Source organism: Hyaena hyaena, unplaced genomic scaffold (assembly GCF_003009895.1).
Source record: "Hyaena hyaena isolate Hyena2069 unplaced genomic scaffold, ASM300989v1 scaffold_529, whole genome shotgun sequence".
In the NCBI taxonomy this organism is placed as follows: domain Eukaryota; kingdom Metazoa; phylum Chordata; class Mammalia; order Carnivora; family Hyaenidae; genus Hyaena; species Hyaena hyaena.
Genome location: NW_024081162.1, coordinates 821,585 through 831,564, shown reverse-complemented (window position 1 = coordinate 831,564; position 9,980 = coordinate 821,585).

Here is a 9,980-nt window from a genome sequence, read left to right as displayed (position 1 = left end):
TTCAGAATGTTTTCTTAACTCTTGGCACTTTTACCCTGTATCGTGGGGAGAAGGGTTGTTTATAACGTCTTAATGATCTTACAAAAAATGAAATTCTGTATTTCTTCCCCTACCCTCCATATTTTTGGTTAGTTTGTCCTCTCTTACAGAGAGCAAAGAAAGTTGGTAGAAAAGGCTCAACTAAGTAGAGGTGGAGGCAGTCGCACCTTGTGAGAACAGAAAACGTGGATAATGTCTGGGTGTGGCCTAGCCAGCCATATAAATCACCCCCACTGTTAACACCAGATCCCTGTATCCACCTAGCACCTCCCAGGTATTGAAACATCAAGTTAGGCTTCAAAAATTCCCTTGAGAACTTGAATAATTTTAGTGATACCCATGAGACAGCATTGTAAAAATTAATTATGAAAACCCTTATTGTGGCAGCTACTAATAAGGCTTCATAGGAGAGATGTACTGTCCTCTCCTACACTCCTAAAGCTTTTGGTGGAGATGTAGCCTTCCTGAATATTTTCTTCATCTAGTTAGAATTTATCCAGTCAGTCTGTTTGGGGCTATCCTTACATGCAAGCCCCAGAGCTAAATGATCTGTGAGAATAGTATTGGGTGGGAAAAAAAAAAAAGAGAGAGAGAGAGAGAAAGAAAGAAAAGTCATGATCTGGGTTCTCAAGAACTTGAGGGAAGATAATATTTATGCACAAATATTTGCAGTATAAAGCAGTATGGTATATATACCACAGAGGAAGTAAGAACTATGTGCTCTAAGGAAAAGGATTGTTGAAGAGTAGCATTTGAGCCGGACTTAAAAAACTACTGTTTGTTAGGATGCTCTCAGCTAGGAAGTACAGAGCTTTCTGTATTTTGGACATTTTTCCTATAGGCAGAGGGAAACCACTATAGAAGAAATGGAGGGATATCCTTACTAGGCCATGAGCTCAGCAATAATTGACCCAGTATTTGTTGGACTTTTGCCAGGCTCTGGTTAGTGATAGAGCATGGAAATGTAAGTCTTCAAGGAGGCCCTCTGAACGCCACAACAGCAGAAACTTTGTTTTGTTCACTACTGTATTCCCAGTATATGGAAGATGGTCTGAGACAGAGGGTGCTTAATAAATACTTGATGAATGGTTAATTGTAGGGCTTACTGGAGAGACAGACAAGAACTGGCAGTCACAACATGATCTTAAAAAGGGTAATAAAAGCAGTGTAGTACTTAGGAAACAGAGAAGGGAGAGATCTGTCTTCATGTTGGGTGGAGAAAATGGTCACAGAGAAGTGTCATTTGCACAGCTGCTTAACTGATGCCCCTTCAATGATTCCAGGGGTTGCCCCGGTGGATGCAGGAGGAAGGCACTCCAGGCAGAAGGAACGCCTCATGCAAGAGCTGATGTAGGAGAGTTGAGAGTGGCTAGAGACAGTGTGCAGGGGGTAAGAGACAGAAAGTTAGAACCAAAGCTTTATTGGTTAAGGAGAGTGACACACCAAGGTTTATGCTCTAGAAAGATGACTGGGGAGTGGGTTGAAAGGGGGAGGCTGGCAGTGGGAATTTATCTGTTCTGTGTTAGAGACCAGGTTAGAGACAGTATAGGCCTGAACAAAAACAGAGTACAAGGAAGGTGAACCTGTAAGAGAGGATACAGCTAATATTCTTCTATGAGCAGAGCAGTGAAGATGGAGAAGGGGTCAGAAGATGGAGAAGTTAGTCAGGTTCTGATTGGGACAATTTAGGTGTCATCATCAGGAAAGATGCTGTAACCTGTCTTTTGGTGCCTCCCCCAGCTTCCATGCCTACTTTTATGCGATTGTACATTCGTTCACCTAGCTAATATGTACAAGGGTCAGTGTGAGGCTACGGTCATAACTCATAAAACATTAGCCCTAGGTGGACTTTCAGATGGAATTCCTTAGCCTCTGATGGAATGTTGTCTGTAGTCCAATAGAATGGGCTTTGCATTTCAGCTCTTGGATGCTTGAACAACACCCATCAAACCAGCTCAGAACAGTTCTGAATAAGACTTTTCTGGAGGCATTCCAAAATGGAAGGATGATGCTTCCGATTTTACACTTCCAAATTCAGTCAGTTTTGCCATTGCTAACTCACGTCTTTGTAAAGATTAAAGGTATCTGTGGGATTAAAAAGTCTTCAACTAGCCTGGAAATGTGTTTCAGGTAGTGTAATGTGGATGAATGGACAGTGGAAAGGTACCTGAGGCTTTACCTAGTTCTTTCTTTGTTAGGAATTAACTGTGTGTCTTTAGGCAGTCAGCTTTCTCACGGCTTCACTTTCTTCTTTTACAAAATGTGAAGTTTAATAGGAAGCAGTGCTTCTTTTCAAAAAATGTTTTAATGATTATTTTTGAGAGATAGAGTGTGAGCAGGGGAGGGGAAGAGCAAGGGAGTCACAGAATCCAAAGCAGGCTCCAGGCTCTGAGCTATTAGAACAGAATCCGACACATGACTTGAACTGCGAGATCATGACCTTATCTGAAGTCAGTTACTTAACCGACTGAGCCACCCAGATGCCGCAGGAAGCAGTGATTCTTAATTTGGGCTATATGTTGTAAACTCTGGGAATGCTTTAAAAAGTCCTAATGCCTGAATCCTATCTCCAGAGATTCTGATTTTGTTATTCTGGCGTGAAGCCTGAGTTTTGTTCTTAAATTCTGATGATTCCAGGGTACATCCGGGTCTCCAACTTTATAGTTCTGGAAATTTAAAAGAAAACAACAATGTTAATAGTAGGATGACTGAACTGTACTTCTTTGGGTAGATTTTGCTCATGACACCATATGAAAGAAAGAAAAGAAGGAAGAGAAGAAGGAAGGAAAAGAAAGAGAAAGAAAGAGAAAGAGAGAGCTTAACATTAATTGTGGAGCTGTTGCTATATAGAGAGCACTGTGCTAGACAGTGGGGATATAAAACTCTACTGTTAAGATGGCCGAAGAAATAAACAAACAAAACATAAGTGAAACTCCTTGCCTTTGGAAAAGGCCCATTCCCCAAAAGGCATATTGTCTCTTTCTTCCAAAATGGAAGAGTGGCAATATGTAACACCTCAATTTTTAAAAATTCATTTATTTTAATGGGAGGATCTTTATGAGGTCAAGGTGGGTGAAGCAACCACTGTGGATTTTGAGGGACTTAAACTGGATCTTCAGGTGAAAGGGGCTACAGTCAAGCACGGAGGAAGAGGGGGTAGATCACAGTGGAGAGAATGGTAAACAAGACATGGTGATACAAGGAGTCAGGAGGACTGGTGCAAGCATCTTAAAAGGGCCCTGAACACTTGGATAGGGAGTTTGGATTTAATTCTGTAGCCAAGAGGGAAGATGAGAAGACCAGCATGATCAGAACTATGGCTTAGGATGAATAATGTGGAAGAATAAAACAAATAGGAAGAACAAGTGATACCACAAAACTTGCAGTTACTCAAAAGTGATGTGGAAAGAGGTTAAACTGGATTATGGTAGAAGAAATGGAAAGGAAGGGACATTTTGAAGGAAGAATTAGGGATTGATTCCATAGGAGAAGAGAACAGAGTGAGGAGTCGATTCTGATGCACTCCAAGTCATCAAATGTTGGTGAGCGGGAAAATAACATACTGTGGATAGAAACAGGGACATATTACCTGAAAGGCAAGCCAGTTAGTGTAGGGGAAAGATGATCTCAGTATTTTAAGTTTAAAGTGCTTTCCAAATATTCTTTTGATAGTGGGAACATGGGCTCAAACTCAAAACAAAGGTCAGTGTTGGAGACAATAGTATGGGAGAGGTCATCAAACCCTGAGTGCCAGTGTGTTTTCGAAAGACCAAAAAAAAAAAAAAAAAAAAAAGCAGAAGACCAAAGATTGAACCTTCAGGAAATTTATATTTAGGAGGTTTAAGAAGAGAAGTAGCCAATAACAACAACAATAACAACAAAATCGCAGAGTTTTAATAAAGCCTAGGAAGGAGATAATTTCAAAAGGGAGGAGGCAATAGCGAGTCCTGTGCTTTGGAAGTCCAAGACATGAACGAGCCCAAAATGCCAGTGGATTTTGCCATTGGGAGCCCCTGGGACCTTTGTGTTCCAGCATCTTTGTGAATGTAGTTCCCATGACAAGTGAGGTAAAAAGCCAGACCCTTTACCACAGCTCACACAGGGCTCCACAAGATATGGCCCTGACCCGCCTCTCCTTGCTCCTTGCTCCTCAACAAGGACATGGGCTTCTCCATCCTCGCACACTCCCAGCGTGTGCTTCTTTCTCTACACTTTCTCCTCCTTCTCTCTGCAGCCCTCTCCACCTCATCCGTTCATCTTGTGGCTTCTAGGCTTTCTCCAGCATGCTGCTCAGATTTATCCTCCACAGAAAGACCTTCCTTGTGTGAAAAGCCACTAACATACCCCTTTATTCTTCTCTGTCCCCTTACCATTCTTTTTTTTTTTTTTTCCAGAGCCATATTGATGATTTTCTAGGACTGCTATAACATTTCACCACAAATTGGGTGTCTTCAAACAACCGAAATTTATTCTCTCACAGTTCTGGAGGCCCAAAGTCTGAAATCAAGGTGAAGTCAAGGTGTGGACTAGGTTCGTTCTTTGCCGAGGCTGTGAGGGAGAATTTGTTCCACGCCTCACCTAGCTCACAGTGCTTCCTGGCACTGTTTGGCATTCCTGGCTTGCAACTGCGGCATCCCAGTTTCTGCCTCCATCTTCGCATGGTGTTTTCCTTCTGTGTGTGTCTCTCTCTATCCAGACTTCTCTCTTAGAAGGACACCCATCATTGGAAGAGGGCTCACGCTGATTCACTATGAGCCCATCTTAATTTGATTACATCTGCAGCGAAGACTTTATTTCCAAATAAGGAAGGTCATCACATTCACAGGTACTGGAGGGTTAGGAGGGGAACACAGTTCAACCCACAGCAAGAATACATACTATTATATTACACACTTATTTACTTACATCTTTGTGTTCTTTCAGCCACTAAAATATGAACCCTTAGAACAGGGACACGGTTTTATTCAGTGCTCTTTGGGTCCTGCAACAGTGCCTGGAATACTCAATATTGGTTGAATGAATGACTCAATGAAATTAGCCTATATGAAGTAGAGGAAGATTGGGATAATAAGGAAATGGGGAAAGCTGCTTATAAAAAGCCCTTCATTCAAGAAGTTTTGGAGGGCGAAAGAAGAACAAGGCAGTGGTTGCACAGAGGATACCCAAGATTGATGCTTAGGCCTCACTTGCGAGCCATTTTCCCTATGAGACGTTATTGGAGTCCAAGAAGTACCTCTTAGCCCTGCAAGAGAAAAAAAATGAATTTGGCAGCTTCTCTAGGCATGGGAGAACTGACTCATAATGGGCAAACTAAAGAGGGATGGATTTGTAGGCCAGAATGCCATGTAATCATTTAGGGTGTCTCAAGAGCTAGGATTTTTCTGCCAAGAGGAATCCATTCACTAATGATACCAGTTTATACACCCAAAGATGCCTTATAAATATGGAAGTTTAGAGGCTCCAGAGTTTGGTATTTCTAAAGGGATATTCCATCAAACAATGGTAGCTGATACACTCTCTTTTTAGGGTGAGTTTTCCCAACTGTTTCCTAGAGCTTGCCTCCAAAGATTCTGATGTGGGTTTGAATACTTGAAGATTGCTTGGGACTTGGTATATTTAACAAGTTCTCCAGGTAATTCTCATGATTAGGCAAGTTTGGGAAATGTTACCTGAAAATTGTTCTTCATCTTTACTTATGGGTGAATCCCAGATTGGAATTAAGCCCAGTGGTCTTGACCATGCCTACAGGGCTCCCACAATTCATTTTTTAGAGTGAAAGTCTATCTTTCTTCTCAGCGGTTTTCATACTTACAAGACCTGCTTTCTGCAGGCTCAGCATATGCTTGAGTGACTCAGCAGTTGAAACCCGTCTTTTTAGATATCCTCCCTCTCTTTTAGTGTGGACAGATAGAATGAGCTTGATTATTAGAATAAGTACCTTTCCTCTACAACTTGTGCTTCATTGTAACTAGTGAATGATGAAATTGATTCCTGATAGAATTCCAACTAGTAGATACAGAAAGAATGAAATTACAATCCATAATGGAATAATGAATCTCGGCTATGATTATCAATGGCTACTGATGTCATTAGGTGGAAACTGATGGGGAATTGTATACTATATGAAACAAACTAATAGCACCTGAACCCACTGACCAGAGAACATCATAGAGAGAGAGAGAAAGAGAGATTGGTTTTGTTTGCAACCTGATGTGATGCAATAGGAAGAACAAAGCGTCTCTTTGAAGTGTCCTTGAAGAAAATTAAACTCAAATTTGATTAAGCCTCTAGTCCACCTATTTAGAAAATACAGGGAAGAGGAATGTGTTATACCACATTTCATGTATTCAGTTCCTCAAATTCAGAAATGGGAGACTGTTACAACTTGCTACTTTCAAATAGTGGCCCGCACCCCGGCAGCATTGATAATCCCAGAGAGCTTGTTAGAAATGCAGGTTCTCGGGCACCTGAATCAGAATCTGCATTTTAACAAGATTCCTAGGTAATTGTCATGTGCCTTAAATTTGGAGAAGGCTTGTATAGGAAATGACCTCAGTTTTTCCAAAAATAATGATAAGGAAAGAAAGGAAGGAAAACTGGTAAGTGGTATGAGAGGTATATTGCTGTTTTCTTGAGTTTGCAGGATTGAATGACACTTCGTATTGTCAGTGGGAAAAGAGATTTAGAGGATGTATGTCATAATCATGATGACAGTCAAATGCAGTCTTGTAGTGACAGAGCCTTGGTGTTGGGATCCCTGTTAATATGCTGCCGGCTTGTTCTCACATGATAGTATAATCCTGTTTCAGACAATTCAGAAGAAGTTCAGTAGAGAACTGGAGTATGTGACATCTCTACTGTTGCCAAAGTTGAAAAGAGTACAGGTTTATCTTACCTTTATTTTAACTATCTCAGATGTTTTTCTGTAATTTAAAAACAAAGGTGTATGTGACTTGTGGTAGTCGTCAGGTTGAATGAAAAAGCAAGGTGGTCTGTCTTCATCAGCCAGACTTTTCCTTGTCCACACTTTTTATATATGTCTGAGATCTTGATGCCAAATCACAGAGGGGGAAGAGAATTGCATCAGCTGGCTGTGTGCAGTGGTCCGGGCAGCATCTCAAAGGAGACAGGGTCGAGCCATTCGCCCAGGGCCTGGGTGAGGTAATTGAGCCATCATCATGTCACCTACCGACTTGACTAGGTGTGAGGAGTTCGGAAATCACTTTATCGTATATTTATTTCTTTACAAGTTTTGCTTTCCAGAAGTATTTTTATTTTTTTTTTGTTTTTTTAAAAAAAATTTTTTTTTTAATGTTTTTTGTATTTATTTCTAGGAGAGAGAGAGACAGCGTGAGCAGGGAAGGGTCAGAGAGAGAGGGAGATACAGACTCTGAAACAGGCTCCAGGCTCTGAGCTGGCAGTCAGCACAGAGCCCGACGCGGGGCTCGAACCCACGAACTGCGAGATCCTGACCTAAGCGAAAGTCAGATGCTTAACCGACTAAGCCACCCAGGCGCCCCCAGAAGTATTTTTAATTAGCCACACTACTTCAGTGGTGGAGTTTTATATTCTGCTTTAAAACATTGATTTCTTTTTTCTATGGGATGTCTTTCAGAATTTGCCCACTTTTCTGGAATAAGTAGTTCTGATGGCTGGGAATAAAGGACGCGGACGTGCAGCTTACACCTTTAATATTGAAGCAGTTGGATTTGGCAGAGGTGAAAAGCTACCCGATGTAGTACTGAAACCACCCCCACTATTTCCTGTAAGTACATTTAACAGCAGATTTCTCACGGCTGGTTTTTTCATCCTTCAAAGAAAATTAAAATTCTATGTAGGATTGAATATATAATATGATTATAATATCTTAAGTGTAAGAAAGTAAAAGAGAGTGTACTTCACTGCCACTGTTCTTCCCTGAATCTCTTCTGATTTTTACATTGCATTCTAAAAACACAAAAAACTATATATACCTTTCCATGAATATACAACATGAACTAAGAAAGAACTTTTTTCATTTCCTACCTCTTCTATTGCTGTTTTTTATGTATTCCTATATCAAAATAATATTTGGGGTTTTTTAATTTTTTTAATGTTTATTTATTTATTTTGGCAGAGAAAGAGAAAATGCAGGCAAGCAGGGGTGGGGCAGAGAGAGAGAGAGAATCCCAAGCAAGCTCTGCACTGTTAGCACAGAGCGCAATGTGGGGCTCAGTCCCACGAGCTGTGAGATCATGACCTCCCAGCTCCTCAAAATAATATTTTTAAAAGGTTAGTTTTACAATGCTCCAATGGTCCTCATTCTATTAGATTTTCACTTAATGATTTTCTACAGAATTTGATTTTGCTCCCTAGTGTACCATATGGTCTTTTACTCCCTACTCAGCTGTTTTTGGTTTTTGCTTATTTCTCTATTTTATTAAAGTCAATTTGAGTTTTGTTGCTATTTCTCAAAATCTAAGTGTTCTTGCTACATTTAGTGTTGCTTTTAAATTTAATGAGTATGCTATAAACCTAATTGGCATAATGTTTAACCTAATGCTTTCACTTTACATTCAGTTTAAAACATGAGCTTACATATCTAGATGTGTATATGTTGTAAAACAAAAAAATGAAAAACTCATAAATGACCAGATACCCTTCAATTCCCAATCTCTCCTCTATTTCTTTTTTTTTTCTTCTTCTTTTTTTTTTTTTTCTCCTCTATTTCAAAAGGGAAAAGTCTTTTGTCTGAAGATCTGTGTATGTAAAGTACACTGGACAAATGTGTCTAAATGTCTTACACAGGGAGTCTACTTTTTGCTCTTGATATTTTGCCTTTCTGATATTTAGTATAGCCTGAAACAATGATAAATATCTCATGTATAGGTATTATGTCAGTCACTTTATACGTTGATTTCCTTTAAAACAAGCTCTTCTCTGTGTGTGAGGTTACTTCTGAACACTGGGAATATTAGTACATACTGTGCTGTTTTATACTTGGAATAAAATTGAAATTCCTTGCTGCTGGCAAACTGGCTGTGTATGATATGGCCTTGCTGATGTCTCTCTGACTCTTCCTGCCACTCACCTCTCTCCCTCGCCATCATGGCCTCCTTGTTCTCTCAGGTGTTTTCCTCTGCCGGTTTCCCTGGCTGGAGCCATCTATTCCCAAGTCGATGACTTCCTAATTTTATCCGGAACAGTACTCAAACGTGACTTCCTGAGAGGTCCTGTGTGCTTACGCTGTCTAGACCAACTACCTCCAACCTCCATATATTCTGTCAGTCACACTGTACTCTACCCAGCCTTATTTTTTTTCATGCTGCTTATCACTACCTCAAATTATATACTTCCTCATTGTTTACTGATTTCTTGCATTTTTCTCCCCTAGTATATAAGTTCCATAGGGCAGGAAGTTTGACCAGTTCGTCATGGTACCTTTTGTTGTCTAACCATGTCTAGCTGTTTTTTTTTTTTTTTTCTATTTGTTTAAAATAATTTATTCATCTTTTTTTTTTTTACAAATAGTTTATTGTCAAATTAGTTTCTACATAACACTCAGTGCTCATCCCCAAAGTGCCCTCCTCCATGCCCATCCCCCCTCCCCCCCACATCCATCAGTCCTCAGTTTTTGTCAGCATTCAAGAGTCTCTCATGGTTTGCCTCTCTCCCTTTCCCCCACCATTTCCCCGCTTCTTCTCCCCCTTGTTCCTCCGTCAAGTTCCTCCTAATCCTCCTATACGTGCAAACATATGATACTTGTCCTTCTCTGCCTGACTTATTTCGCTCAGCATAACACCCTCAAGGTCCATCCATGTTGCTACACATGGCCAGATTTCATTGTTTCTCATTGCCATGTAGTATTCCATGGTATAGATAAACCATATCTTCTTTTTTTATTTTTTTATTTTTTTACAAATAGTTTATTGTCAAATTAGTTTCTACATAACACTCAGTGC